Here is a 7,695-nt window from a genome sequence, read left to right on the forward strand (position 1 = left end):
TTATTCTCTACTTTTCCATTATGGTGAATTTCTCATTGGCAAATCCCCATATAATGGGGTACACCTGCACTGTTGAATCAAAAGGCAGGGAAGCTGCATTGTAAAAATAACAGTTGCAATTAGTGTTAGGACACATTACTGTTTTTGCAAATCCACTCAATAAATCTACAGACTTTTTATATTCTTTTGTGAGTGCATATATGTGTGTGTGTAACATTATATTCCCAGCTGAGAAATTATCACATCTCTTGATTGCTTCACACCATGATTCAAGCAGCACTGAATCAGCATTTGTGAAGATACTGTTATTGGAATCTTTGTCTTTTAGCTAAGATACACAATTGAAATCCTTATCACTTTGTACTCACTAATTATCCAATGCTACTTTTTCAAAGATATGGACATAAATTAGCTCCGGTGTCCTAAACCAACTCTAAATTAGTAATTACATTGTATATCCTGCAGTTTTTCTTGGGAAACACGTTCTTCACTTCCTGTCTCTAACTGATGGCCAGCTAGTTAATGGCTCACAAATTTTCCCCAGAGATGGTTACACATCAGAAATGATTCTTTTACAGGATGTTTTCAGAATGTTGAAGGTGAAAGGAGCTATGTAAATCGTATTGTTATTGCTTATTATTATTATCAGTAGCAACTCTCTTCACTGCTTCATTGCACTAGTAATTTGGAGGCAAAAGACAATGTTATAAGATGCATCTCGGGGATTTTTTTTAGAAAAAAATTGTTATGGACTGAATGCTTGTGTTCCCCCAATATTATGTTGAAGTCTTAACCAACAATATCATTACATTAGAAGGTGGGGACTTTGGAAGATAATTAGATAATGAGGTGGAGCCCTCATGAATAGAGTCCTCATGAATAGGATTAGAAACCTTATAAAATGGACCTCAGAGAGTTCTCTCACCCTCTTTCTGGCATGTGAATTAACAATCCACAACCCAGAAGACAACTTTAACAAGAACCAAACTAGGCTGGCACCCCAATCTTGTATTTTCAGCCTCTGGAACTATAATAAATAAATTTCTGTTATTTGTAAGCCATACATTTTGTGGCATTTTGTTATAGTAACCCAAACTGGCTAAGAAAAAAAAATTTCCTAAAAAACAATTTATATTAGTCTAGGACTTCCCAAATTCTTAATAATGTGTTAACAGAAAAGAATTTTAAAGTATTCCTGATTTGAGATTTCACCAAGGGTAGGGGTGGCAAAGGGTAAAAGGAGAAAGCAAACCGAAGCCTATTTTGAAGAACAATGGAAATAATATTCAAAATCTTGAATAGTGTAATGGATGAAATATTCATTATGGATGAAAAGAAAGGGTAATGTGGGAATTTGCCCTGTGAGCTACCAATGTCTTTTCACTCATGAAAATTAACCATTTCAGCAGATGTTTTTTGTTAAATATTCTGAGGCTCTTCCATCTCCCCAAAAGTCAAAATGTGAAAAGTCACATTTAATTAGAGATCAAAGGGGCGCCTAGGTGGCGCAGTCGGTTAAGAGTCTGACTTCAGCCAGGTCACGATCTCGCGGTCCATGAGTTCGAGCCCCGCGTCGGGCTCTGGGCTGATGGCTCAGAGCCTGGAGCCTGTTTCCGATTCTGTGTCTTCCTCTCTCTCTGCCCCTCCCCCGTTCATGCTCTGTCTCTCTCTGTCCCAAAAATAAATAAACGTTGAAAAAAAAAAGTTTAATTAGAGATCAAATTTTATAACCACAGAACAGCACTGATATATTATAACTTAACTTTTAGTGGTCATATCTACATTCTAAAAATTAAGAAACTTTATATAGAATTGTGCATACACACACACACACACACACACACATATATATATATATATATATATATGATCTGAGTCTGTATGAGACGTGAGTCATTTTGTGTATATGAATCATAGTGGTCATGTCAGCTCTTCTGATAGTTGTTGAAGTTGACACAACTCCTAGTAAGCAAGTTACACATTAATGGAATCTATGTTAACTCTCTTTAAGTTGCATTATCGCAGTAAGTACATAAGATCCTTAGGGAAGAAAGGCAATTGAAAGGTGGTCCAGTCTAATCACCCATGCTCTGAATTTAGTAGCAACACAGCACTGTGGGAGTGGCTTTAGATAGACATATTTTCCCTCTGTGACAAGTTCTTTTAAGATTAACACCATAATCATAAGTATTCCTGGCATCCTTTAATAATTCATTGTAAATTTAATACCCCCCCCCAAAAAAAAGCTTACCTTGCATGCAATTAACATACTCTTTTAGGAAAACACCTTGTCTTATTCATCTTTATAGCCTCTGTCCCTAGTAAAGTAGTATACTGCAGGAGCTCAATTAAATACTTGCTGAATTAAATAAATAAATAAATAAATAAATAAATAAATAAAAACAATGATTTTCTTTTTTCAGTTTTTACCATTTCTTGAAATATAACAATTTATATTATCAACTTTCTAATAATTTTGTCTTTTAATTCATATTAAAATTGTATTGTTATAGAGGCTACCTCGTATTATTCTGGATTTTATGAATGAATCTGTAGTCATCAAAGGTATTTATTTGTTCAACAACTATTTTGCATTTCCTATATACAAGGAGCTGTAAATGATACAAACACAAAAATCCAGGTACTTAAAAAAGCCTCCATCCATGCTAGTGGAGACTATAAAACAATAGAAATTCATAAGTGTCCGAATAAAGATACTGAAAAGTGCTATGTGACCTCAAAGGAGAGACAGATGTCGCTGCATGGGAGATGAATTAACTAGAGAATGATCCATGCTGTACAGGTGTATCTTAGAGATAATTGCAGTTTGGTTCCAGACCACTGCAAAAAGTAAAAATGGCAATAAAGCTAGTCAAATGATTTTTTTTGTTTCTTAGTGCATGTAACATTTACGTTTACATTATACTATTAACTGTGCAATAGCATTATGTCTGAAAAATGTACACACCTTGATTAAAAAACTTCTTTATTGCTAAAAAATTCTAACCATCATCTGAGCTTTCAGTGAGTCACATTTTTTTTTTTGGTTTGTGGAGGGTCTTGCTTCAAGTTGACTACAGACTGATCAGGATGGTGGTTAGTGAAGTTTGGAGTGGCTGTGGCAATTTCTTAAAATAAAATAACAATGAAACTTGTCACATTGATTGACTCTTCCTTTCACAAATGATGTGTGATGCTATGTGAAAGCATTTCACCCATGGTAGAACTTCTTTCAAATTTGGAGTCATTCCTCTAAAACCCTGCCATTGCTTTATCAACTAATTTTATGTAATATTCTAAATTATTTGTTGTCATTTCAACAATTTTCACAGCATTGTCACCAGGAGTAGATTTCATCTCAAGAAATCACTTCCTTTGCTCACCCATAAAAATTAACTCCTTACCTGTTAAACTTTCATTGTGAGGTTGTAGGAATTCATCACACCTTCAGGCTCCACTTCTAATTTCAGTTCTCTTGCTATTTTCACTACATTTGCAGTTACTTCCTCCACTGAAGTCTTGAACCCCTCAAAATCCTCCATGAGGGTTGGAATCAACTTCATATAAAAGCCTGTTAATATTGATACTTTGACCTTTCACCATGAGTCAGAAATGTTCTTTTTTATATATATTAAATATAATTTATCATCAAATTGGTTGCCATACAACACCCAGTGTTCATCCCAACAGGTACCCTCCTCAATGCCCTTCACCCACTTTCCCCTCTCCTCCGCCTTCCATCAGCCCTCAATTTGTTCTTAGTATTTAAGAGTCTCTTATGGTTTGCCTCCCTCCCTCACTCTCTGTAACTTTTCCCCCTTCCACTCCCCCATGGTCTTCTGTTAAATTTCTCAGGATCCACATATGAGTGAAAACATATGGTATCTGTCTTTCTCTGCCTGACTTATTTCACTTAGCATAAAATGTTCTTAATGGAATACAGAATAGTGAATCCCTTCCAGAAGGTTTTCAACTTACTTTGTTTAGATCCATTAGAGGAATTATTATCTATGGCAGCTATAGTCTCATAAAATGTATCTCTTCAACAATAATACTTGAAAGTCAAAATTACTCCTTGATTCATGGGCTGCAGAATGAATATTGTGTTAGGGGTATGAAAACAACATTAATCTCATTGTATATGTCCATCAGAGCTCTTGGGTGACCAGATGCATTGTCAATAAGCAGTCATATTTTTAAAGGATTTTTTTTCTGAGAAGTAGGTCTTAGAAGTGGCTTGAAATATTAAGTAAATCATGCTGTAAACAGATGTGCTGTCATTCGGGCTATTTTGTTCTATTTATAGAGCACGGGCAGAATAGACATTTTTTTTTCACTTTGCAGTTTCAACTCTTATACCAAAGATTGACAGCACACAGGGAGAGGAAAAGCAACAAACAAGGAACATAAAACAAATTGATCTCACATGCTACTTTCAATCAACAGAACGTGGCTCTCTAGGTAGCTGTGTTTAGAAGGAATCTGAGGCTTCAGCCTCACTTAGCAGAAAGACTATTGCAACTAATTATCAATATCCGCCAATTTCACTCAACCCAGAAGAAACCAATGACACCAAAGTTAGCAGAAAATAATGGCATTGGCTGTACCACCAGGGCCAATAAAGAAGCCAGCAAAATGGGGCGCCTGGGTGGCGCAGTCGGTTAAGCGTCCGACTTCAGCCAGGTCACGATCTCTGGTCTGTGAGTTCGAGCCCCGCGTCAGGCTCTGGGCTGATGGCTCAGAGCCTGGAGCCTGTTTCCGATTCTGTGTCTCCCTCTCTCTCTGCCCCTCCCCTGTTCATGCTCTGTCTCTCTCTGTCCCAAAAATAAATAAAAAATGTTAAAAAAAAAAAAAAAAGAAGCCAGCAAAGGTCTGAGGAAATCTGGAGTGGGCATTCTGGTGGTATCTGGTTCAGAAGGTAAATGGGATTTTAGACCAGGGATCACCAAAATCTCCTTCCTCTGCCCAGATCAGCAGCCCGAACTCAATGTCATCCCAGGTCCTGGGCCCAGATACAGCCCTATCTGCAGTCTCCACTCAGGATGAGGACCACTCATCCTGGTCCTCAGCCTCAGCTGAAGCAGTGTTCAGAGCATTTAAGGCCTCTTTTTCAGCCTCCATGAATGATGCAGTCCAGTGGCAAGGATTTCTCTTCTGAACCTTTGCAATGAATCTCAGCACTTTCATCTCACTAGCTTTATGGTAGGAACAGAGGCCCCAGAGGAATTCATACTCAAGAGGGTTGCTGTTCAGCATTTGTCTGTAATCCAGGTACTTTTGCTTTACAAACTCATAAACGAGAAGTTTCCTTAGATCTCTAAGGAGAGAATATCTCACCCCAGAACTCGGTCCCATCTTGCTTAGTGTCTCCCAGAGGACAGCTTCACTGGCACAGTTGCCATTCATGAATATGATGCCCAATGCCACTAAGAGAACACCCAGCTTGGGTGTGTCTTTGTCCCCAGTGTGCCAGCTAGGGACTTGGGGGTTACTGAGAAGAATCTACAGGTGCTCTTGTCAATCTCCTTCAGTTGAATCCCAAATTTCTTCTCCAGGATAAACATCAGTGCATTTATGCCTGATATCCCACAGCATTTCTGAGTGTTTGATGGGCACCTTGGTATAATATTTAAGCATCAAGTATTGAATCAACTTATTTGTTCTTTCCTGAAGAAGGGCCACATCTGGACATTGTGGGGAACCCAGGTTCTGTGACGCATGCTAATTGGGAGAGGGGTGCAGATTCTGCCAGTCAGGTGAAATTGACCAATCAGGTGGGAGTGGCCCGTCAGTGGAAAGTGGCCAATCAGGTGGCAGAAGACAGTCAGGTGGTAGTGGCCAGTCAGGAGGGCCTTGCCAATCTGAAGGATGCTGCCCGCCTGGTGGGTTCTGCCAGGCCAGTGGGTTCAGCCAGACAACCGTACCAAGCCAGACAATGGGGTTCTGCCAAGCAACTGAGTTCTTCCAGGCTGGTGGGGTCTGTCCTAGCTGGGAGGTTCTGATGTGCTGGTGGGGTCTGCCTGGCTGGCTGTTTTTGCCAGCCTGATGGGTTCTGCCAGGGCAATGGGGTCTGCCAGAGCACATTGGAGGGTGCTCAAGGTGGGCAGACCTCCAGGTCCCTGCAGCCAGTAGAACTTGCCTCTAATCCCCACTGCTATCCTTTTCTACATTCAAGGTATTAACCTTGTGTGTTCTCTTGCTCTAAATTATAGCCAAATTATAGTCCTGGACTCTAGAGTCTGAGCCTCAGAACCATCTGCTGATATCTGTGGAGCTTGTTTAATATTCTGGGTATGGGTATAAGCTTTTGGGGGCTTAGTGGTGTCATTCAAAGCCTTAAAGGCTGTCTTAGACTAAGTATTAACCATATGACTGGCTATGACAGAGAAATTGTAGGTGGCACTTGGGCCAAGTTTAATAGTGGTGTTCAAGGACTTAAAGGCCATCTTGGACTTGTTAGCTGTTAACTTGCAGGTGGAAAATATCATAGGCAGCATTTTCAGACCTTTGGGGTGGCATCCTGGGACTTAAAGGGTGCCTTACGTAGGACATTGGAAATCTCCTTGGCGTTAAGAGCATGAAAGAAATCATACACACGATTTGGGCCTTTTGTCATGGCATTCTGAGCATTAAAACTGTTTTGGGCATAGTGGCAGCTGCTAAAACTCGAACATCAGCCATCTCACTGGCTGTTGGGGGCTGTGAACTCTGGGAACTAGCATTTGGCCCAGCTGCTGTGGCCTGGTTGGTAGGTGGATCCTCCGAACTCTGGATGCCCTCATAAGAGTCTGCGTAAGTACGGTGTTGTCTTCGATAGAGGCCTTGGCCTGCAAGTGCAGGAGGCCCATACCAACTCCTTTTTCTGAGCCATGGCTCCTGTCCCTCTTGAAAGAGCAGAGCCTTGCCTCAGACTCTAACCCCAACCCCCTTGTTGCCTCCCTTATTCATCACTCAGAGAATTGAAATTCCCCTGATTGGTTTTCTGCCGCTGCACCCTCTCCTTGTCCAGTAGAAAATGCCAGTCAGTATCCCAGAACAGACATAATTTTTTTAAGCTTACTTATTTTTGAGAGAGAGAGAGAGAGAGAGAGAGAGAGCAGAGAGTGAAAGCGAGCAGGGGAAGGGCAGAGAGAAAGGAAGAGAGAGGATCCAAACAGGCTCTGCACTGTCAGTGTAGAGCCCAAAGGGAGTCTTGAACTCACGAACCTTGAGATCATGATCTGAGTCAAAATTGACAATGCCACTCAGGCATCACATGGTCCAAGAAGAATTCTAAGACACACACACACACACAAAATAAGGAATTCTGAAATGCAGAAGAGCTCAAGCTGCAGGACACTAATCAATAATGTTCCACTAGACAAGATTAATTTGCATTTATGTGGACAAGAATCATGTGCATTATTATCATTTTTCAAAAATTTACAGAATTATAACATAGATGAAGCACAGTGAAGCTAACTCAAATGGCAAAGCTAGAGGCAACATTGACTAATACTTTTTTTCACCCTAGAACACTCACTATCTTTCCCTTCCATTTCAAATTGTTTCACTTCAAAGACCCAATAGTTATGCCCAATAGCATCACATGACCAATGTGCCCCAGGTACACTCACCAGCACCACCTTCCCACCATCCCCCATCATGGGGGTTGCTCCTAGAATCTCTGCAAGTGACTTTGATCAACTTGCCATT

The 7,695-nt window shown here is 40.3% G+C and overlaps 1 pseudogene; it reads right to left on the reverse strand.

The window, feature by feature from the left end:
* Window positions 1-4,544: 4,544 nt before the first annotated feature.
* LOC101082132 lies at window positions 4,545-6,848 on the reverse strand (annotated as a pseudogene).
* Window positions 6,849-7,695: the final 847 nt, after the last annotated feature.

The sequence above is a fragment of the Felis catus genome, chromosome X (assembly GCF_018350175.1).
Source record: "Felis catus isolate Fca126 chromosome X, F.catus_Fca126_mat1.0, whole genome shotgun sequence".
Lineage (NCBI taxonomy): Eukaryota > Metazoa > Chordata > Mammalia > Carnivora > Felidae > Felis > Felis catus.